At 35.6% G+C, this 24,098-nt stretch overlaps 1 long non-coding RNA gene across 7 annotated transcripts in view; it reads left to right on the forward strand.

The window, feature by feature from the left end:
• LOC118744574 overlaps positions 1–24,098 on the forward strand; it is a 200,959-nt gene that overhangs the window by 2,765 nt on the left and 174,096 nt on the right. The window contains exons 3-4 of one of the 7 annotated variants that reach the window (XR_004993566.1): positions 17,975–18,046; positions 23,770–23,971. The exons of 3 other annotated variants lie outside the window; for them this stretch is intronic. This is a non-coding gene — a long non-coding RNA (uncharacterized LOC118744574). Of the gene's footprint in view, positions 1–101; positions 574–1,139; positions 1,602–17,974; positions 18,047–23,769; positions 23,972–24,098 lie in introns of those variants that run through there. 3 more of the 7 variants (XR_004993570.1, XR_004993571.1, XR_004993562.1) reach the window with 3 other exon arrangements.

The following is a 24,098-nucleotide window of genomic DNA, read 5'->3' on the forward strand; positions in this document are numbered from 1 at the left end:
TTCATCTTCATCTTCATCTTCATCTTCATCTTCATCTTCATCTTCATATTCATCTACATCTTCACCTTCATCTTCATCGTACATGCCCCTCAAACTACCAGCTCTAGCTAATTACACATTACATCTGTTACTTTAGGCCCCACTGTTTTCCATTGCTATAGTCAGAATTCCACTGCTGGTTAGCTGTTTTCAAATCATGTAACGGCCAACTCATTTACGGATTAAATAGGAACAAGTCGCACAGGATGTTCAAAGGTGACATAACTCAAAATTACACGTTTGTCAGAAAATGCGAAAAACTATTTCTTAGCACATGATAATCATATGGGCAAGGGGTTTTTACCTTAGGTTTTTTTTAACAAATTATCAAACAAATTAGTTCCAGCTTCTGCTGAAAAGTACATACACTCTGAAAAAACATTCCTAGGATGCTAGGAAAATAAAATATACATTTGCCAGGAAAGCAATTCCCTTTGTTATAGCAGCACTGCAAAAAAATTAAAAATTATTTAAGGAAGTTATTGCTTATATTGAGTAAATTTACTTCTTCAAATTAATGATGCCCTATGTTTAGCATGAACCTGAATTAAGGAAAAACTTCTCAAATTGAGTAAATTTTTCGTAATTTTAAGGAAAAACAGTAACTCTAAAATAAGGATACTGTTTTCTTGTTTTAAGGAAATGCTTTTTTCTGAGCGTAAAAGCCCTGTGTACATTTTTATCGCATAATTTCAAAAATGCAAAATTTTGAGTTGTGTCACTTTTGAATATCGTCTGCGAAATGTATCGCAATAAAAATACAATAATATATAATAATAAAATGATGTGCAATATGAAGATTGTCACTTTCAAGTAAGTACATTGAATTTAGTGGCCTACAAACATTTGTGGATCACTAAGGGAAAACATACAGTTTTAAACCCTTTTTCTAGAAAGTTATACCCCTCAATTACTGTAAAAGTCTGATAGATATGGGTATCTTTGTGACATTTGTGTGTGCACTTTCATTCACTTAACAATAAATTGCGTCGTACGCATTTTACTATTATTGATATATGGATGTACATAAATGTACATATGAATAAGTGGGCATACAGAGAGATGAAGTCGAAAAATTTGAACATGTGCGCACATTTCAGCTGAAGCGCCGCAAACTTGAAAGGACATTTGGATAGCAGAAGGGCAGATAAAATCCAAAAACAGTGCGTTGCTGAGCCAGTAGCGCAACCACCAACAAAAATGCGCACAACAAATACAGACCTACATACATATGTATATGTGCTAATGTTTGCAATTGGCATTACCTTAACCTCTAAGGGTTGCACTGAAGGGAAACTGCGTCAGCAGCAGGACAAAAATCACCAGACTGCGCCCAAAAGTCGGCAACAAGTCGTTCACCAGGAACACAAATCCACATAAACACACTTGCAGCAAGACAAGCGATGGGTTTGGCGCGTATTCATGCACGTACGCTCAGACGCACGCACGCCCGGTTGAACCATTAATCACGAACGCAACGCGTTGTTGCTAACGCAGTCTTGCAGTGCAGCGAGGGGGTGGTTGTGCTGATGAACCAGCCAGACAGGCGATTCGGTGGTGAAGAATGGTTTTATGTACAAACATGTGTGTATATATATATATATATGTACGTATGTATGTATATTAGCCTGTCCCACGCTACAAACAATAAACAATTTGTTCGTTCCAGAAGTGATTCACCAAATTTGGTTCAATTCTCAGGATCATTCGTCAGCGGACAGCTCTGACCACAACCGTAAAATTCAGACTTTCACAGAAAATTTTAACATAAAACTTTTTCTTAGAAATTCATCAGGTAGGTGGCAAAATTGCAACTTAAATCAGCCAACCTAACGATTTTTTTTCAAAAATTCTGCCAAAAGTAAATCAACTTTTTAAAAATTCTTGAAGAATGAAGGAGTTTTTTTCAGAAGTGAGCAAAGAGGGAAAATATTTTTCAATACGTAATACATACATACATAGCTAGCGTTCAAGAGGTGGCGGAGTTATTTAGGTCTTAAAATGTTACCGAAAATTAGATATATACATACATACAGTACCAGCCACTTGAATAGCGCACCTTTTATAATACTTCAAAAAACGTTCATAAAAATTTATTAGTTGGAGGGCGTTAGAGTAAGGTAAGTCAGTTATTTCAATTTAAATATAAATTACAAATTGTAAAATTAATTTCATGTATAGAAAAACCAAAATACTCAATAGATAAAAAAATATATTAGATAATTTTTTTTTAATAACAATTTATAAAATTACATTAAAACAAGTAATTTTTAAGCAAAAAGCAACACCGACTAATTCTCATATAAATATATATATTTCATGATCCAATGATCGGATCTAAACCAAACTAGTATGGTGCCACTTTTGAGGCACTACCTTTCCGAATTATCGAAATCGGTTGACGCGGTCCAAAGTTATACGGTAACATACATAAAAACCAAAACAAACAAAATATTCCGACGAACTGATAACCTCCTCCTTTTTTGGAAGTCGGTTAAAAATAAGTAAAAATATATTAAACAAGTAAGAAAGTCTAAGTTCGGGCGGAGCCGAACATTAAATACCCGGCGCAAGTATTAAATATATGTTTTTTCACCTTTCCAAAAGCTACCGCTAGATGGTAAACCGGGGTGTACCAATTTTGAGTAGCGTCCTTAAATTTCGAAATATTGAAGTTTCAAGCATTTCTGAAATTTACCGTTATATGAAAAGCGGCCGTAATTTTAGCCTGAATTCAGTAATTTTTAATAATTGGCTTTTATTTGGCAAGCACAATAACCGTACCGAGTTTGGTACAAATTGGTATAACGGTTACCGATATACGTATATGTTATCATAAGTGGGCGGTGCCACGCCCATTTTCCAAAATTTTACCATAAACATATTTCTTGGTAAAGAATTGTTGCAAGCATCAATTTTGAATAAATTAGCGTGAATAGTTACTGATTTATCGAAGATTTTGTATTTCTCTAAATTACCGTTATATGGGATGTGGGCGTGGCTATTGTCCGATTTTTTAAATTTTCGGCCATTTAGTATGCTGTACCAAGGCCAACAACTGTGCCAAGTTTGGAAGAAATTGGTGCAGCGGTTACCAAGATATGCACATGTAACCATAAGTGGGCGTGGCTACGCCCATTTTCCAAAAATTTATAATATTCTTATTTTTCGTCTGAAAATTATTACAAATATCAATTTTGAGTGAATAATCTTCAGTAGTTACTAAAATATCGCAGTTTTCGTATTTCTGGAAATTACCGTTATATGGGAAGTAGGCGTGGTTATTGTCCGCTTTTTAAAATTTTCGGCCGTTTAGTATGCTGTGTCGAGGCCAACAACTGTGCCAAGTTTGGAAGAAATTGGTGCAGCGGTTCCCAAGGTATACACATGTAACCATAAGTGGGCGTGGCTACGCCCATTTTCAAAAAATTTATAATATTCTTATTTTTCGTCTGAAAGTTATTACACATATCAATTTTGAGTGAATTATCTTCAGTAGTTACTAAAATATCGCAGTTTTCGTATTTCTGGAAATTACCGTTATATGGGAAGTGGGCGTGGTTACTGTCCGATTTCGCCCATTTTCAATACCAACCTACCCTGGATTAACAGAAACCTACATACCAAATTTCGTTGAGATATCTCAATTTTTGCTCGAGTTATCGTGTACACGGACGGACGGACAGACGGACAGACGGACGGACAGAGAGACATGGCTTAATCGATTTCTCTATTGATTCTGAGCATATATGTATACATTTGTCTATATCCATCTCGATTCGTTTTGGCTGTTACAAACAACCGTTATGTGAACAAAATTAATATACCCTTGTGCACAAGTGCGCTCGGGTATAAAAACAAAAATTTCCTGCTCCGGGACGCAAACCTTGCATCTCTCGACTAGAACTCGAGAGCTTTGCTCTAACGGCCATTGCCACTGTTTGAGCGCCACGAACAAAATGACATACTTATTCCTTTCACGGGGGATGAAATGGCAAATAAGTTCTAAGGAATAGTGTCAAATCGTTTACTCATATGAAGGCAGCCATGTCATTGGAGCCATTTCAAGGTAACATTTCCTTAGAATAATTACTTTTTTCCCAGCATCTAACAATGTTTTTTTCTGAGTGTATAAAGTGTAGTTTGAGAAATTGATCTGTGAGTGAATTCATTATTTTTTTGGACTGAAATTTCCCTTATTCTTACCATTGATTCAGATTGAGTGACTCTTTATACATGAATATTAACTGATCCAAAATGGCGGATCAAAAATGCTTGATGTTTTTCTTAAATTGAAGAACCAATCCCGAGGTAAGACCACCTAGAAGTCTTTAGATACCACACAGGGAAGAGAACCTACCACGTGGCCGCCTTCGGCCTCTGCAGAACTTTTCAACTTGTTCTGAGCTGACTCTGGCTTAGATAATTCTGAGACAGTCCATATAACAACAGTTCCCAGATAGTTAAAAAAGGATCACCTCCGGGCTAGAACAAATGTGGTTAATTTTGAGCTGGTTCAAAGAAGTATAGAATAGAGCCTTTTCTTTAAATATTGTAAATAAATAAGGAAGCATACAATTTTGTAAATAAAAAAGACTTCAAATTAAAAAATACTTCATTTTATGATTAACGAGCTATTTATTTTGCAGTAATTTACTTTTTCATGCAAACTGTACTTTAAAATTAGAAACATAAAGTGTCAGTCATTCCTTCATCCTAAAACCGTTATCCTTAAAACTAATTTATATATGTTACGTATAAAGGGTATTTCTATAGTACTTATAATTAAAAATCTAAACTAAGTCGCATGAAAAAATGAGAAAAACCGTGATATATTGAATGCTTATTTGTGATAACTCAGCATTAAATTTTATTAAGTGTATTGAAAGGTAATACATAAACTCTCCGGCTTCTAATAAGACTATGTAGAATTTTGAATATTCACAATAGTTTTCATGCTAAATATTTTTCGTAAATTTTTTATTTACGGATGGCTCATAAGTAAGTATTATAACATAAACATATAAATTCACGTTTCTAATTTTGTTGGAAATTTAGTAGAATTCTAGAAACTGTTAAAAGAACTTCAATATTTGAAATCAGATTTATAAGTATGCATTAAATTTTAGTATAATTTATCGCCCTAGCTTTTCGACTTTTTTGGAAATATTTTAGCAGTTGCCCCGTAAACTAGAGAATTACACATTAAATAAACGAATACAGTTTACTATTAGTTTTAGGGTCTAAGAAAATCGTAAAAATATGGTATAGTACATTTGTGCATCTTTTGTCAGCTTTCGCATGACCAGGATGAGTTACATAGATGACAGCGTATCAACATATCAACATATGAGATTCAACCGTCGAGCTCTGCATTCCCCTGCACAGTAGTTCAGAGACAGTTATGAAATTTGTAGGACTGAATTAGCGCTTTGCCAGACTGTCTCTAACTTTTGCTGCAGCGTAATGTTTATAAGTCATGCTGGAGAATATCTTGAAAACTGATAAGACCATTTTTACAGACAAACATTTTTTGCCTTAGGTGGTTTAATGCATTATTTAGTGGCCCACGTATTACTCAAATAGAAGTTATGAAGGCAAATTTTTACTTTTCAAAATCTTCTACAATAAGCTTTCCAACCGGGAAGGCAATTACCAATTTCTTTTCGACCCAGTCTAATGTATACATATTATACGAATGTATGTACATATATATGTAGTGGTTGATACAGCATTGATAAGGGAGAGAAGAGTTGCATGAAATGCCTCGAAGGACAAAGAACGTCGCTCGAGTATTACGATTCATACCACATGCTGACGTACCTACCACCTTGTAGGCCTAAATACCAAATATATTCGGTATATTTATGTATGTATATGCATATGCACGAGTGTATAAATATATCTAAAACACTTAAATAACTTTTCATTCACTAAAATAAATATATGTATATGTATTTATTTCAAAACTGACCACACCGCTGTTGGTTTTTTTTAAAGATATATTTAGTTGTAGCTGAATCACATGCAGTATATCCTTACATGTGTTCAGGCTATTATAAAACACTAACGTATGTATGTGCTTATGTATATTTACTTTAACTTAATTCGGTCAAAAATCTGCACATTTTCTACGTACTCTAATTTCTCCAAACAGCCGCCCATATGTATGTATGTATGTACATACAAGTATGTATGTATGAACATATGTATATCCTTACCACATGTCTAGGTACGTATAAAAGCCCAAAAGTTCAAACGCTTGGCTGTGTGTGGCGCGTTCACATTCCTGACCTATTTACATAAATTTAATTTTTGAACAAAAAATACTAAAAAAACTGAAGAATTGTTTCCGCCGTCTGCCTTCCAAGCCGGGCATAACAAGCATACCAACCTAACACTATGTATTTACACACGCGAACACAGTTCTACATATGAATTTACATATGTACTTACAGTCATATGCTAAAGTCATCTTTGTCTGGATGTCCTCATGCGTTACCCCATGATCTCATCCTCCCGCTTCTTAACAAACCTACACATTCATAAACACACTGGTCCCCATAAAAGCTCAACATCGAAAACCGTCTGGCATCTCGCGCACGCAAATTCGATGAATGTTTTTTTTTGTTGCTGTTGGTTATTGGAAGTCGCCAACGTCGGTATTGTGCTGCTTACCGAGAAATCTGTGTGTGTGTGTGTAAGCACGCATATGCACCTGACTGACTTGCATTTGCCTTGTCTGTCGTCTGGTGGACTGTATGTATATCTGCCTACAATCTATGGCTGCTTGCTGTCTGGTCAGCCAGTTACGTGCGTTGCGTCACATCAACATCGTGGGATTCGATATGTCAACGCCAGGCGAACAGAAACCCCCACAATGATTTTGCATTCTTTCGCTTCAAGTATAAAGGTACAGTGAAATGTGCTATCTAGTATACAAGGCAGCCGGGGTTATCACCCAGTAAGACACAGTTTCGATCCCGGTCCAACCAACATCCTAGAAGGTTCTTGCCAGACAATGGCAAAACTTTTTTTTTGGTCGAAAATGGTGTCACGCCTATCTTAGGAAATGCATTATCTTCAGTTTTCTATAAAGAACAAGATTCCACCGCGAAACTGTATTTAAATGAAAATAACCCGCAGTTGCGTATGTAACATATACGCCCTGTAGCACCATACGCACTCATCTAAGACCGCGGCCACGCAATAAGCAACAAAGCGGCTTAAAATTAAAACATATTAAATACTCATGAAGTTCAGGAATAAAAGCCGCTCAGCCGTACGATGCGTGCCTTCGGTTTAACACGTTCACTCGCACGCCTTAACTTTTATTTTTAATTAAATAAATATATGATTCTTTTTAATTATTTTTCCAAATAGAAAAAGCTGTGTTTGGCAGGCAAATTTTTATAAATTAGTATTAAATAACTGAAACCAAACTAACTGTACGAGTAAATATTTGTACTGTTGTTTACAAGTAAATAATGATTTCTTATAGGGAATTTACATGAGGCGATTTTTAGTTGAAAGCAACAATCGCCTGGTGTAAACAGCCTTTCGCTTACAATGAAGTTGGTCGGCTCACTACTTTCGTTCAACTTTTGGTTCAACTAATCGCCTGTGAAAGCTGAATCATGTAAATTCCCTATTACAGACATTGTCAACTGTCTTTGCTATTCATTAATACTTTCAGAAAGAATTTTGTAGAGGACACATTCGAGCAGATCTTACATAAAGGCTGCGTTTCTTTATACATTCCGGATAATCCCATTTCACAGCCGGAATAAACAGAATGCGTTTGAAATATACGTTAACATATCTAAAGAATAGGTAAACAAAAAAGTTTATTCCAAACGTTCAGAATGAATAAAGAAATGCAGCCGTAGACATAGGCAGAGGTTCCCAAACTGTTCTCACCGCGGCACCCTTGTGCTAAAAAAATTTCGCACACGCCTACTCTTCAAATGTCAACGAAACAAGAAAACACAATGGAAACTTTATGCTCCTTTAGCTTTAATTTGAGGACTGAAATTGTTTTTATGATTTCATTATTTCCTTCAAATTTTTTTGGAGCTTTGACAATTTTACCCTGTAATCATTTAACGCTGAAAGCTTTCTGGTGTATTTGTTTTTTATGTAAGAATTCGTTGAAAATGCAGTCTCACATAGAAATGTAAAGCCACTAGTATTTGTAATGCAATCTTGCCAACAGCAATGTTTTCTGCATACACTTGCATCCAGAACTATCTTGGCTCCCTTATTAGTAATTAACATTCAAAGTGTTGTCTTCACTGATGTCCAGAAGGTTTTCAAAAGCTTAATTTTTCATCCCAGTAGGTTTACCTTTTCGGGTCATATGAAACGGGTTTGTTATCCAGCTGTAGACATCCTCAGAGTCAATGTTGGGAAAATATTCGACTACAATTTTTTCTAAACCTTCCAAGTTAACGCTGGTAATGCGCGTTAATGCTAAGAAAATAACTTTTATCAATTTTCTTAGCGTTACCTTCGAAGCTACATACCTTTTTCTGATTTAATTTGTTTATTTATGGGGCTTTCATGCAAATTGCTAGACATTCTAAAATATACATGTCACCAATAAAAAAAATTCGACGTGCTAGAAAAAAGCCAAAGATGTATTTTAATTTCGCAAGCCTCTGTTATCTTCGTAGCGTCATCCAATAAGGGTTTTAAATCTAGTGGCGGCATCTTCCTAGTCACCAGGGAAGAACCGAGGGATCATATAGTCACTTGTCGTGGCGTTTTCTGCCTCTTGTCTAAGAGACATCGCTCCTTTTGATTTTCCAAGCACTGCGGCTGCTCCATCACTGCAAATATCCGCACACTTGCTCCATTTCAAACCATTATCTGAACAAATCAGTTGATAGCTTTAAAAATTTCGTCGCTAAGTAGTGGTGTAAGTCTCAAGTACTTCGCTCATCAAAATTTCTTCTTCGATTTGCAGTGCAACCAACACGAGAAGAACATTAAGTCCTACTACGTCGGTACTTTCGTCAAGTTACAAACTAAAAAATTCACAAGTTTTCAAACTTTTTATAAGTTTGTTTTGAACTGCCTCTAAAATCGTGTTAATTCGCTCTTTCACAGTGTGATTGTGAATTTCCAAAGAATAAATAACATATACACGTGCGCTTGTTACGAGAACAGCCCAGCCAGCAAAAAATCCGAAAACGGGAAGAAAAGTAAATGAAACGCGGATTAGGTCTGGTAACGAAAATGGTGGTGAAAAGGGTACGCAAGGCGTATTTAACAAGGTGGTGTTGGCCGTATATAAGTAAAAAATTACACTAACAAATTATACGCTGATGTCCATACTGTCATTGGTATGAGTTACAACAAACACATCATTTTGACGTAATGGCCTCCACGGCGAAAAACTCAGCTGTCGCCCCAACACCACCTTGTTTAATACACCTTGAGGGTACGTGTTCGACAATTTTTCAAAAAAAAATTTTATTCAATTTTTCGTTGACAAAACGTAACGAGCAGCTGCGCTTGACATACCAAGCGAAATATCCCTTTGTTGCAAGCCATTTGTCTTGTGTATGGGGTTTGACGAGCCGCTGAAGGCAATTTTAATAAAAATCCATTTTTTTTTTGATTTTCTGGCCGCCATGATGAAGTTTGATCAAACCGCTTGCGTTGTGTATGGGAAGTTTAAGAATTTGCCCGCACCATTAGTATACTCTAGCCACTAGTGGCACCCCAGGCATACGCGGCACCCACTTTGGGAAAGCCTGTATGCATATTGGACGCGTTTTTGTTATTCTCCTTGTGCATTTATCTTATGTTATTGTATTGTTTCTCATCATTAATGCGTTGTAATGTATTATTCACAAGTTGTAAATAATCAAAAAATTATATTAATCGTTCAATTAAACAAAAATCAAAATTAATTATATTTTTCATGTTAGTAAAAAAGCTCAAAGGTAGTTTAAAATAATCGAAAATAATATAATAAACATGTAATTAAAATTAATTAATTAATTTCCTTCATTGAAAGTAATTAATTATTAATCATTAAAAGGTGAAAATAATGGTATTTAATCATTAAATGGTTACCCAAAACATGCTTTAATTAATAACTATTATGATTATTAATCATTATTTAACAGGTCTGTTTAAAAGTAATTAAATATTGATGTGGGAGATTTTTACACAGTATTCCTTATGCACCTATACATATGTACATATGTATTAGACTGCATCACTAAAAAAAGTTGCGGTTTTTCCGCCGGGATTACAAAATCTATTATATTTTAAGACGTCCACCGAAATATTTCGGAAAAATATTAAGAGTTAAGAGAGCTGGACCAATTTGAAAATACCTCCAAAAATGAAGTTTTTTATGAATAAAAATAGTTTTTTAAAGAACTTTTTGAAAAAAGTCCCCTCAGATGACAAACTAGATTAAGCTTAAAAAATCTGCATAAAAATATTTAAAAATCTTTTCAAAGGAATCGTAAGAATGGGATTTTTGATGCTGTTTTTTTACTTTTTTCAAAAATTGAATAACTGGGCCAAAAATGTTCTGGTTTAGACTTATGAGATCTCAATAGAAAGAAAATTTCACACTGTTTTTATTTCTGGCCAAAAAAACGTCATTCGTGTCCCATCTTGTTTTTTCGAATACCAACACATCTTAGTTCAACTTTGAATGATGTTCGTTCATCCTACCTTCCTCTTCTATCCTTTGAATGAGTTTATTAGCAAAGAAATAAAAAGGGTGAGAAAATACCTTTCCAATGACACCTCTTAAGTCTAAATCGGAAGAGTTTAGGTTCAGTTATTAAATTTTCTCCTATACCAATCTTTGAAAAAAGTTAAAAAACAGCATCAAAAACCTCATCAATGCGATTCCGTTCAAAAATTTTTTTAATTATTTTTAAATATTTTTATGCAAATATTTTAAGCTTAAACCGTTTTGTCATTTGAGGGGATTTTTTCAAAAAAAATCTTTAAGAAAATATTTTTAGTCATAAACAACTCCATTTTTGGAGGTATTTTCAAATCGGTCCAGCTCACTTAAGTCTTAATATTTTTCCGAAATATTTTGGTGGACGTCTTAAAATATAATGGATTTTATAATTCCAATGGAGGATGGTTCCGTGCGCAGAAGTGGAAAACTTTTGACTGCCATTCACCTGGGAGTGGCCAGAAGCGATTCTTGTGCGTACGGTTCAATTGCAGCTCACAACGTCCGGATATTTATATCCACGTATCCTCTGGGTAGCAACCAAACACCCGTTTGGGAGCGAGCTAAAGTGAGAAGGCGTAAAACTTCGCGTGCGCTGGGTTTGGGTCCCGCCACGTTAAAACCCCGCCCAATGAAAAATTCCAACAAGCCTCGGATGAGACCCCTTTTTCTGATGACGACCACGGCAAACGTATAAAGGACTATGATTTAAGGGTATGCACCTGGAATATCCGGACCCTTAATGGGGAAGGTGCCTCTGCCCGGCTGGTTGATGTCCTCGGGAAGACAAAGGCTGACATCACCGCCATCCAAGAAATGCGATGGACGGGGCAAGGTAAAGTAAGCGTGAAGCCTTGCGACGTCTACTACAGTTGCCACGTAAAGGAGCGCAAATTCGGTGTTGGATTCATGGTAGGAGAGAGACTCCGTCGCCGAGTACTGGCGTTCAGCCCGGTGGACGAACGTCTAGCCACAATCCGCATCAAAGCTAGATTCTTCAACATCTCGCTCATCTGCGCCCATGCCCTGACGGAAGAGAAGGATGAGGCGTCCAAGGATCTCTTCTACGAGCGCTTGGAACGTACATATGAGCGCTGCCCCCGACACGATGTCAATATCGTGCTTGGCGATTTTAATGCCAAGGTGGGCAAGGAAGGGATCTTTGGCGCCACTGTCGGAAAATTCAGCCTCCACGACGAAACGTCCGATAACGGACTGAGGCTGATCGACTTCGCCGGGGCCCGAAATATGGTAATATGTAGTACTAGGTTCCAGCATAAGAACATCCACCAAGCTACATGGCTGTCTCCAGATCGAAAAACGAGAAACCAAATCGATCATGTTGTGATAGACGGAAGGCATGCTTCAATCGTTTTGGACGTACGTACACTCCGAGGGCCAAACATCGACTCGGACCACTATCTTGTTGTAGCCAAGATACGCACCCGCCTCTGTGCAGCAAAAAATGTGCGCCCAACAATGCAAGGAAAGCTTAACGTCGAAAAGCTGCAATCACAACAGACGGCCAATTTATTCGCCACTCGACTCACACACCTGCTCTCTGAGAGCACTCTTCAACAATCCGACGTACGCGAGCAGTGGAACCACATTTCCCGATCATTAAGTACCGCCGCCGAAGAAGTAGTTGGATTTCAGCCCGAAAGAACAACTGGTACGATGAGGAATGTCAAGAAGCCGCAGAGAAAAAAGATGCCGCCTACAGGGCCACGCTGCGATCGGGCGCAACGCGAGCCATGTGGGACCGTTATAGGGAACTGAAGAAGGAAGCGAGACGTATTTGCCGCAATAAGAAGAGAGAGGCCGAAATACGTGAGTGCGAAGAGCTTGAGATGCTGGCCGACAGGAAGAACGCCCGAAAATTCTACCAGAGGGTTAGGCGACTTACGGAAGGTTTCAAGACCGGGGCGAACTCCTGTAAGAACAACAATGGCGACCTAGTGACCGATGTCCAGAATATACTAAAATTGTGGAGGGAACACTTTTATAACCTACTGAATGGTAGCAGCGCTGAAAGTAGTGAGGAAGACGAACCCGAGTCCCCAGTCGATGATGATGGAGTAGCTGTCCCACCGCCTGACTATGACGAGGTACGAATAGCGATTACGCGGCTGAAAAACAACAAAGCTGCTGGAGCTGACGGCCTGCCAGCCGAGCTATTCAAGTACGGCGGCGAGGAGCTGATGAGGTGCATGCATCAGCTCGTATGCAGAATATGGTCAGATGAACGCATGCCCGACGACTGGAATTTAAGTGTGCTCTGCCCAATCCACAAGAAAGGCGACCCCGCCATACGCGCCAACTACCGCGGAATTAGCCTTCTAAGCATAGGTTACAAGGTCTTATCGAGCGTATTGTGCGAAAGACTGAAGGCCACCGTCAACGAGCTGATTGGACCTTATCAGTGTGGCTTTAGGCCTGGAAAATCCACCATAGATCAGGTATTCACAATACGCCAAATCTTGGAAAAGACCCGCGAGAATAGGATCGACACACACCATCTATTTGTCGATTTCAAAGCCGCTTTCGACAGCACGAAGAGAAGTTGCCTTTATGCCGCGATGTCTGAATTTGGTATCCCCGCGAAACTAATACGGCTGTGTAAAATGACGTTGAGCAATACCACCAGCTCCGTCAGAATAGGGAAGGACCACTCCGAGCCGTTTGATACCAAACGAGGTTTCAGACAAGGGGACCCCCTTTCGTGTGATTTCTTTAATCTTATGTTGGAGAAGATAATAAGAGCCGCAGAACTGAACCGCTCAGGCACAACACTTTATAAGAGCGTACAATTGCTGGCGTATGCCGACGACATCGATATTATCGGTAAAAACAAGGGCTACGTCTGTTCTGCCTTCTCGGGATTGGATAGAGAAGCAAAGCGAATGGGTCTGGTGGTGAACGAGGACAAAACGAAGTATCTCCTGTCAGCACACAAACAGTCAGAGCATACGCGTCTTGGCACCCACGTCACTGTTGACAGTTACAAGTTTGAAAAAGTAGACGACTTCGTTTATTTGGGAACCAGCATTAACACCAATAATAATGTCAGCCTTGAAATCCAACGGAGAATCACTCTTGCCAACAAGTGCTACTTTGGGCTGAGTAGGCAATTGAGAAGTAAAGTCCTCTCTCGTCGTACAAAGATCACACTCTATAAGTCACTCATCATGCCTGTGCTGGTGTATGGCGCGGTAGCATGGACAATGAAAGCATCTGATGAGGCGGCTCTTGGAGTTTTCGAGAGAAAGATTCTGCGAAAGATTTACGGACCTTTACGCGTTGGTGATGGCGAATATCGCAGACGATTTAACGATGAGCTGTGTGAGCTTTACAACGATATAGACATAGTGCAGCGAATTAAAATTCAGCGGCTCCGCTGGCTTGGCCATGTCGTTCGGATGGACAGAAACGCTCCTGCTCTGAAAATATTCAACGCGGGCCGCGATGCTGGTAACAGAGGAAGAGGAAGGCCTCCTCTGCGTTGGAAAGACCAGGTGGAGAAGGACTTGGCTTCACTTGGCATTTTCAATTGGCGTCAGTTAGCACAGAAGAGAAATGACTGGCGTGCTGTTTTGGACTCGGCCAAAATCGCTTAGGCGGTTACAGCGCCAAATAAGAAGAAGAAGAATGGAAAAATAGTACCGATTTTTTTTTTGTATGGGGAGTGATGCAGTCTAATATGTATATTACATTCTTCATGCATATAACAATTTGAGAATTAATTTCGTAAAAATGGAATTTTAGTTTTTTAAATCAAAGACATCTTTTACTCAATGTAATTTTTTTCATTTGGTAACATACTACTTTTATTTTACTAGGTTCATTCGTTTTGGCAAGAAGAACATTTCCACAGTTTAAGCTTCGACAGATATTCTGCATGATGCCATTTTTTTTTTAATTTCCTGGTAAACTCTTGAAACTCTTGTATTTCGATATCTGAGTGGAAGATCGACCTATCTCGGCAGCCAGTTCGATAACGCCCTATATCAGAAAACGAAACGAAACTTCGCTAAACCAAATACAGAAGAGAAAATCCTATGAATTCAAAGAATACACAATTTTTCTTTGACGTCGAACTCTACAGATTCGTAAAGAGTTATGTTATAATTTGAACACGCAAAAATATTTTTATCCAAATTTTGCAAGATATTTAAATAAAATAGGCTTGGCAAATTTTTCAAAAGCTGGACTTAAAAAATGTTCACTCTAAGCCAGCGATGTAATTCAACGATTTCAAAAACCCAAAAAATAGCTCTTATTTAAAGCCTTTGCTTTAAGTCATTTTACAAATTATCGATTTTTCCAGAAAATTTCAAATCCAGAGTTGACGGCAACATTTTTTCTGTTTCACATACGCCTGAAGGCAACTGCGACGATTTTTGGTAAACGACAGTGACAATAGTGGAATCTTGTCAACCATTGTCTGACAATGGCGCTGACAATTGTCACTTTGACAAAATTGTCGCGACAAAACTATGTATAAACCTCCGCCGAAGAGTTTTCACATAACAATATTGTAATATTGTTTATATGACGATTGAGCGTTTGCCAAATTTTCAGGAAATTTAAAACCTTTTTGGTGAATTTTTTGGTAATTTTTCTGGAATGCAGTTTTGTAGCCCTTTCAATTTTAGTACAATAATGTGCTGATTTTACGATATGATAGATATTTTGATATTTTTTTGCTGACGGCGTCAAGCATTTTTTTCTGCACAAAGTATGTTCGAAATCATTTGTATAAAAATTTTTCTGAAAACAAAACAATTTATTTGTTTTAAATTAACATAAAACAATTGAAATCGTACATATTTCACTCATATGTATGTGGTGGACGAAACTAAATCTCGCTTCACTTACAGTCAGTGATACATTTTTCCAGGGCTTCGGGGCAAAGGATTTTTTTCATCGCTTCGCTCTAGCTTCGCTCCGGTATTTTATTTCGCTCCGAGCTCCGCTACCGCTCCCAATCAATTTTTTTTTTAATTTATTTAATTACTTAAATAATACCGTGGAAATTTAACCGACATTTTTGTTAAAGTTTCTTTTTGATGCAGATATGCATCTACATGCACTACAATCACTTCTGTATTCAAAGAAAAAATAAATGTTGCTAACGTTTTTTCGCGGTTAGGGCTCGATATACAAATGCATGTACTTTAATGGTTTGACATAAATAGATATATATGATTCTAATATATTTTGTCTTGCAAATAAAATGGCAGATATTAACCCAGTCAGCAAAAAAGCCGAAAATGGATCCGAAAAAGGAAAGTGATGAAATGCTAGTTTTGGCCCGCTTACCGACTCCATTTTCGAATACTTTGACGATCCGTTTTTCAACTAAAGTGTGCGACAGAAACGTGTGTACAGACAATAACCGAAAATTGTTTTGAAACAGATACGTTTTTGGCTGTTTTTCTGAAAATGGTTTTATTGAATTTTTCGTTCAATACGCTTTCCTTCTGCAGTTCACAGATGCTTTTCATGGTTCGAATAAATAAGGAAGCGCCAGAGGTCATTAGAATCCGGAACTTTCTGACAGCCTACGAATACGCTAGTAAGCAATACAATCCAATTATTGCTTTCAAGTAACATCATCATTTTCGAACGATTTCCGGATACGAAAATGAATGAAAATTTAAGTCGTTTTCTATTCATTTCCGGGTAGGAAAATCGCACTTTTTCGAACATTTTCGGGTATGTAATTGAACAAAAATTGTAGTCGTTTTCCGTTCGTTTCCGGATACGTAAAATTGTTCGAGACCCCACTGTCGAATAAAATTGTGAAGTATCTCTGCTGGTTGGGAAGTCATTGTTTTTTCATCGCCGTTCAAGTTGACGTGGCAATTTTATGAAATAGGTCCCTGGCTTCAACCATATTATTTATGTATGTACGCATTCTTGGGGAAAAAGACCAGATCTAGAAAAACGGCAAACGGATACGTAATCTACGACCCATAATTAAGTTTGCGATTCTCGGAGTTTTTTCGTGTCATTTTAGCGCCCCTACAGTGTTATCTAACAAAAATCATACAAAAACATATTTTAAACTTTGTGCAAAAATTATACAAATTATGAAAAATTGCATCTAAATTTTCAACTTCTTAATCGGATTTAGGCAAAGTTAAAGGGCAAGTTAAAGTTGCCATAAATATCGCGTTGATTTTTGATCATTTTTTTTTACTGTAGTAAGCATTTTTCCGACTTAGTAGTTTAAATATTTAAGTTTTCTAATAAAAACCACTTTTCCCCATTTTAAAAGGGTTGGACCGGTGATTTAGGACAACCCGTATACCACGCATTACATTTTATAACGCCTACTTAGACCTAAAATTTCTATTGGGCAAGTACCATTTTGAGATTGATTTTGAACGATTGCATATCATTCTTATCAATCCAAGTCTATTAAATGTACCATACATTTTTTTATTTTAAATCCTATAAATGGCGTATAATGACTATTGTTAAAACTATTGAATTAAAACGTATCAAGACAAATTCTATTATATAGTCTAGGAAAAAAGCATTTTCTGTCTTTAGTTCAATTATAATAATATTATTAATAATAGACTGGCGGTTACCCAATATGTTAATGTTTGGCCGAGCTTCTCTTCTGATTTATGGAGTGCGCTTTGATGTTGCCACGCAAAGGAGAGGGCGTACAGTTTTACGACGATTCCGAACGGTGATTGTATTTTTATGAGAAACTGCTTTTCGTAACAGAAATACATATAATCGGAGGTTTGACATTACCTGGCGAGGGACAATCGCTATTAGAAAAAAACTTTTTCTTTTCTTTTGTTCTTGATTTTAGTTGGAAGGTGCGCACTTACACACTACATCACAGCGGCAGCGATTTATATTTTTATTTATGTGATATATGTATTAGAAAAAAAATTTATTTAATTTTTTCAATTTATAATAATAATAATTTCAAAATTTTTTTCTATGTACAAATGTACGTACATACATATGTATGTATGTATGTATGCTAATCTTATTTCCTGGGGGATTCCCTTTATGTACTCTGTTATGCAAATACCCAGACCATTTACAATATATGTATGTATATGTAAATAAGTATGCATGCCTGTATATAACTATGATTGTATTTGCTAAAATCACCAATCCATAAAACCACAGAGAGCGAAAAGTGGCGAATTTTGAATTTTTATGGATTTCTATTTGTTGCAGACACGCATATGTACCGACATATGTAGATACTCACCGCAGAGGAGTCATGGTCGCATGCTCATGCAAATCTAAGTATGTTTTAAAGTACTAATGTATGTACATACATATGTATGCATTAGGGCGGGTAAAATTTTTTGCATCAAAAGCACATCGCGATTATGGTTATTTGGGTCATTTCAAGCATTTTTGCCCAAGAAACCCTAAGTGTAAAATGAATTTCGAGCTAGCGATTTTTTCTATATATTATTTTTTGTTTTCAAAAAGTGGCTCACCTGTTGAAACAGCTGTTTTGAAAATTAGCCAAAATGTGTATCTGGTTTTTGCGGTCGAGGAATCCATTTCTGGCAATTTTTTTTTCGTTTGAGGGCCGCTTCGCCCTTTCGCTTTTTTATTTTAACGCCTTTTTTCCGAAAATCGACAACATTGTTGCGAAAATCCACGAAATATGCCTTTCCCATAATGCAATTTCAATTTTTAAATAGCGTTGAAAATTAGGGGGAAGGGAGGTGTACTCATGCACAACTTATATCGATGTTACTCAATTTTGGGCAACAAATTCGTTTTAAAAAAACATCAACAATTTCTAATGTTTCAGTTTTAAAATACGCATAACGTATTTTTTTTTTTAATATTATGTTGGTAATACTGTTTATCGACATATTGTATAACAAATAACATGTGTGACAGCATGCTTTTTCATTTTCATACTGTGTTTAATAAGTAAAATAAAAAATAAAAAATAAAATAAAAAATAAAAATAAAAAAATTAAAAATTTCAACGCTGTACATTTTAAGCAATTTGAAGAAAAAATTATTGCCAGAAATGGATTCCTCGACCCCGAAAACCTCCACATACACATTTTGGCTAGTTTTCAATACAGCTGTTTCAACAGGTGAGCCACTTTTTGAAAAAAAAAAACTGGATAGAAAAAATCGCTGGCTCGAAATTCATTTTGGACCTCTGGTTTCTTGGGCAAAAATGCTTGAAATGACCCAAATAATCATAATCGCTATGTGCCTCTGTTAACTTTTTTGGGCCCCTACAAATCGATCCGCCCTAGCACGCATATATGTACATACACGTAATGATGATATGTATTTAGTCACGTATGTGAAGTACCTTAGTATGTACTAGGGATGCCAAAATATCAGGAAAATTGGGATCCCGGGATTTCGGGATATTTTTTAGGTATTTTTTAGGGATTTATCCCGGGATTCAAATTGAGTCATAAATTTTATGAATATGAGTAAAAATTCAATATCTGAAAGCATTTAAACATACCATTAAATACAACTATTTAAAACTTACGATAAACTGATTGTAAAACTCATATATCGCTAGCTTAGAGTGAAAAGTTGCTAACTTCACTTTTAATGAAAAATCACAATTTCATATAGGAGGCTAGATAAATTAAAATTGCATCGTTTCAAAAAGGGCAAAGGCCCTTGTTTTATGTTTTCTCGTTTATATTCAATGAAAGGAAAATTTGCTAAGGCCGAAAAAGCTCCGAAAATTCGATAAGGCCAAAAAAAGTTCGAAATCTTTTAATAAAGATCGAATCCCTCTGATTCGTATGGAGTTTTGCTTTGCTTTAAACAGGCAAAATGTTGTATTCAAAGTTTTGCGAAATACTTGAAGAAAATGGCTATACGAAGTTTTTCCCTCTCCTGTACAATTTTTACATTGGGTTTTAGCAACTCTGCACTCTACGCTTGCGATATTTATTTATTCATTCAGACAAATTTTAAAGTAAAACATTTTTTTAATTGTATTTAAAAAACCATGTGATTGAGGAACGTATACATCACAAATAATAATTTAAATACCAGGTACTTTTGAAAGTAACGATTAATAAAAAAAACATAAAACAAAAATATACAAAAACAGTTTCTCTAAACATGTTTATTCTACTCTATAAAGAAATGGCGAATTGAGATTTTTTGCCATTTTTTTCGCAATTTACTAGAAATTTTGAGGGTATACGAGTCAAACGGATTTCAGAATCGGATTCAGCGGGTCGAAATACATGATCTGGGTCTGGTTAAAAACACACACCCCTTTTTTTGCCGGTGTTGTTATTATTGTACTTAAAATGTTTTCGTAAGAGCAGCAAAGCATTCAATGCGGAGTCTTCTAAGCTTGACCCGCAGTTTTTACATACAAAACCTACTGATGAAAAACATATTTCGGCATCAACACTTTTAGACTGAACTGTCAAAAAAAGGTAGACATAATCCATCTCCTCCATTACAAAATATTTGAAATTCTTTTACCAGCACGTCGGTCAAATTATAAGTTTTTCGATTTGAGGAAGTTTTGAGTAGATTAATCTAAAAAATTATCTAACTTTTCCTTAAAACTCTCTGTTTCGTTTACATTAGCGACGCTATGAGTAAATTCATTGAAATCTTCTTTAAAAAAGGCTCAGATTGCAATTTAAAAGTACTGTTTCAAGCTTTTTGTTAATTGCAGTCAAAACGGCATTTTACAAAAATCATACTTCAAAATTCATAAACAAATTCTTACTATCAATTCGATATTTCAAAATTTTCGGGATCCCGGGATTAATAAAAGCAAATCCGGGACGTCAAAAACACCGCGATCCCGGGTTTGACATCCCTAGTATGTACATACATATGTATGTATGCCTTCGATTTTGTGTCGCTTATTCCTGCCACATTTTAGACTAAACAAAATGCGCTTACCTTGCTGTTGACTAAAAAATTCAACAAAAACCATAATAAAAAACAGTAGCTCGGATGTTGGCTGGGCTGGACAGAGAACAACCACCCAGTTGAAGTGTACACCGCACCCGAACATTACAAGTACACATACGTACATATATTAATATGTATGTACACTTGTATGCATAGGCATATAAATATGTACATATATTTATGCATGCTATTATGTACGTAAATACTTAAATATATATGTATGAATTGTTATACAATTATGTAGGAGCATACATACATAGGTGATGTCTGAGAGCCAGTCAAGCAGCGATGCAAGCATTCAAGCATTCCCCATGTGAATTATGATAACAAAATACATACATATGTAAGTAGTTATATATATGTATATATGTATATGGGTAATTCCGTGTCAAATCGACCAATGGTTGGAATCGACCCCTTTCGAGTTGGATGAAATTTTATCAGTAGTTTTCTTTCCACCTATAATGAAGTGCTACCAACAGAAAATAAAATACAAAAATTGTTTGCGAAAGTTATGCGAAATTCAAGATTTTGTGTATGAAATATGAGCCCAAAAGTGTGTTACTGAGGTGTACGCGGCGTATGAGTAACATTCTTTCGTGCTGAATTTTCACCAAATCATCTTGCGCATTTCTATTTGACCACTCATTATTTCGTATTTATCCATATTTTTTTTTTCATCAGTAACTTGATTTTTTTTGCAACAGAACAGGCTGTAGTACAAATGCAAAATTTGGCACAGAACATGTTCTTTTTTAAATTTTTTTTCCGTTAAAGTTTAATTTTTTTTCATTAAAAAATAAAAAAAGTTGGAATGATTAATTAATTTGTCAGAAACTATAAGCCCTATCGGAGAGTAATGCATATATGGTTTATGGAGAATTTCATTGTCTTTCATTTGCCGTATTTTATATTAAGATTTTTAAATTGGTTGGTAAGATATACGTGATTAAAAGGAACCAATTTTTGCTTTAAGCTGAATAACGGTAAATTGTAAATATATCGAAAACGTATGCATAAAAAAAAAATTCACTCGATTTTCGGAATCACCGAGCAATTCGACATATGAATTGGATAGTGGCATCCAGAGAACAATTTTTCTGTAAACCAGTGTTATGTTTAAGTAGGCGAAATAGCTGGGCGAGCGGGGTGTTTCAAGCATTATGCTTTGCTAAAATCTTGGTTTAGCGTTTATCGAGAGTCGTGATTACTGATAGGGCACTGTAATTACATTAGTAAAGTTGCTTTTTTATTAGGTGGAATAACATATCCTTTCTACAAATACATATGTATATTATGTTATGTTAGCCGATTTCTCCCCTCCTTTTCCTGAAGTTGATGCCTAATTCTTTCTTTTTGATCTGGAAAAAGTTAAAATAATTTAAATATTGAAAGTAAAATTTAATGGGAATCAAATATTAATAGCCAAAATCTCAATTTTTACCTGGTTTTAATTGCTTCGCTAGATGAAGATATAGTTTTAATTCGTATAGATTCATTTGCCCTGCACTCGCCTTTCACTTAATACTTATTGCTTAAAATACCAAAGATGTAGTATTAATTTGATAACATTTTATTAACACATTGCGAAAGAAAAAAATTCCGTTTCTAAAACTCGAAAATTCATATTTTAAAGTTTAGGATCTTTTAAAAAAATGCAGAGGTATCATGAAAAAATTAAGGCCAAAAATTCAATTTATTCAATTTTGAAAATTTTGCAATTTTTTGATTTTTCAAAATAAATTTCTTTAATGCATATATTTTTCTAGCCCCAAGTATCCTCTTTAAAATGAGTCCAAGATGTTTTTTGTAGCTATGATAGTTTTTGAGAAATTAAAAAAAAATAATCTTGAAGAACTGTAAAACAGTGGAATTTTTAATTTCGCATTAATTTTGTCATATATTTTTTTTTAAATTTTTTTCTGTTGGTCGGGCTTTATTACAGGTTGAAAGAAAACTTCTAAACAAATTTCCAACCATTGGTCGATTTCACAGCTTAAATAGCGCAACAAAAAGATTTGTATTTTCCTAATACTCAAAAGGTTTCTCATGTCAAATAATTTATGTTAGTTTTTTATAAAAATATGGTTCATAGTACAACAAACACTATGAAAACCAAAACTCCAAAGTTCGTAGAAAAACTAGTAAAATTCTTCAATATCTCCAATCATTTTTATTCAAATTTTATCTTTTTGATAAGATTTTCAGTTCATTCCATTTTATTTAATAATAGAGTTTCGAATAGCTAAAAATTACAGTCCATGAACAAGATTTTTTATTTCATATGGAGGAAAATGCACAACACCCTCGACAAAACAAATCTCAAAAATCAATGATAATCTTTAGCTACTTGAAACTTGCACTAAAATATAATGGGTTACAAAACAGCATACCCCAATTATTTAAAAATAAAAAATCTGATGTATGAAATTTAATGGAACTTTTTAGAAGTTTCTTAGTTTTTATATAAAATTTGAAATTTTGTTTTTCTTGGTGTTTGTTGTATTATGAACCATATTTTTATAAGACAAGTAACTTTTAAGCAAAAAACAAAACCGACTTCAGATCTCATATAAAAATTTAAGGTTATCGTTAATTTCTTCACAAACCAATTATCGGATCTAAAGAAAATTAGTATGGGCCACCCTGAGGTACCACTTTTCGTGGTCCAATATTATGCGGTAACATACATAAAAAAAAAATATTCCGATGAACTGATAACCTCCTCCTTTTTTTTGAAGTCGGTTAAAAATAACATAAAGTAAAATTATGAATATTAACAAAATACTTTTTTTTTGGTGCACGATTTAAGCTGTGAGGCACTGTAGGTATGTACATATATATGCGCACATTAACATACATACATACATATATGTACTTATTTATTTATATGCAGGTAAAAGTGTTTTGAACGGATTGCAATTCTTGTTGTTGCTATTTTAATATTATTATTGTATGCACATATGTAGTCGCTGTCCTTTATTTGACGTCTCCATGTAAATAAATTTGTATATATGTGTTTAAAAATTGTTTGTCATCCTTTATGTATTTTGCATATTTTTTCCATTTATTCATAGACCGAAGTTACACTCCACAGCACTCCATTCCATGTACTCCATCAAGAAATGCGCTTGAGGTAAAGGAGAGGTAACAACTTTGCCATTGACGTCGACGTCGCCGTTCACTGTCTGAATCTACGACCTTGAAAATTGTTTATATTTATTTTTCTTTAACTACAAACAAACAAACATAGAAGATACATCGTTAATCCTTCCCACACTTGCCATTTGCCCCCATCATTGTGCATATTTTTAATGGGTCTACAGAGCGTAGTAAAAAGTAGAAGAACAAAACAAAAAAACACCAAACAAAGCGCAAAATAAAACAGGTCCGAACAGCCAACTGG

This window comes from Rhagoletis pomonella, unplaced genomic scaffold, assembly GCF_013731165.1.
Source record: "Rhagoletis pomonella isolate Grant_MI unplaced genomic scaffold, Rhpom_1.0 Rhpom_scaffold_00001, whole genome shotgun sequence".
In the NCBI taxonomy this organism is placed as follows: domain Eukaryota; kingdom Metazoa; phylum Arthropoda; class Insecta; order Diptera; family Tephritidae; genus Rhagoletis; species Rhagoletis pomonella.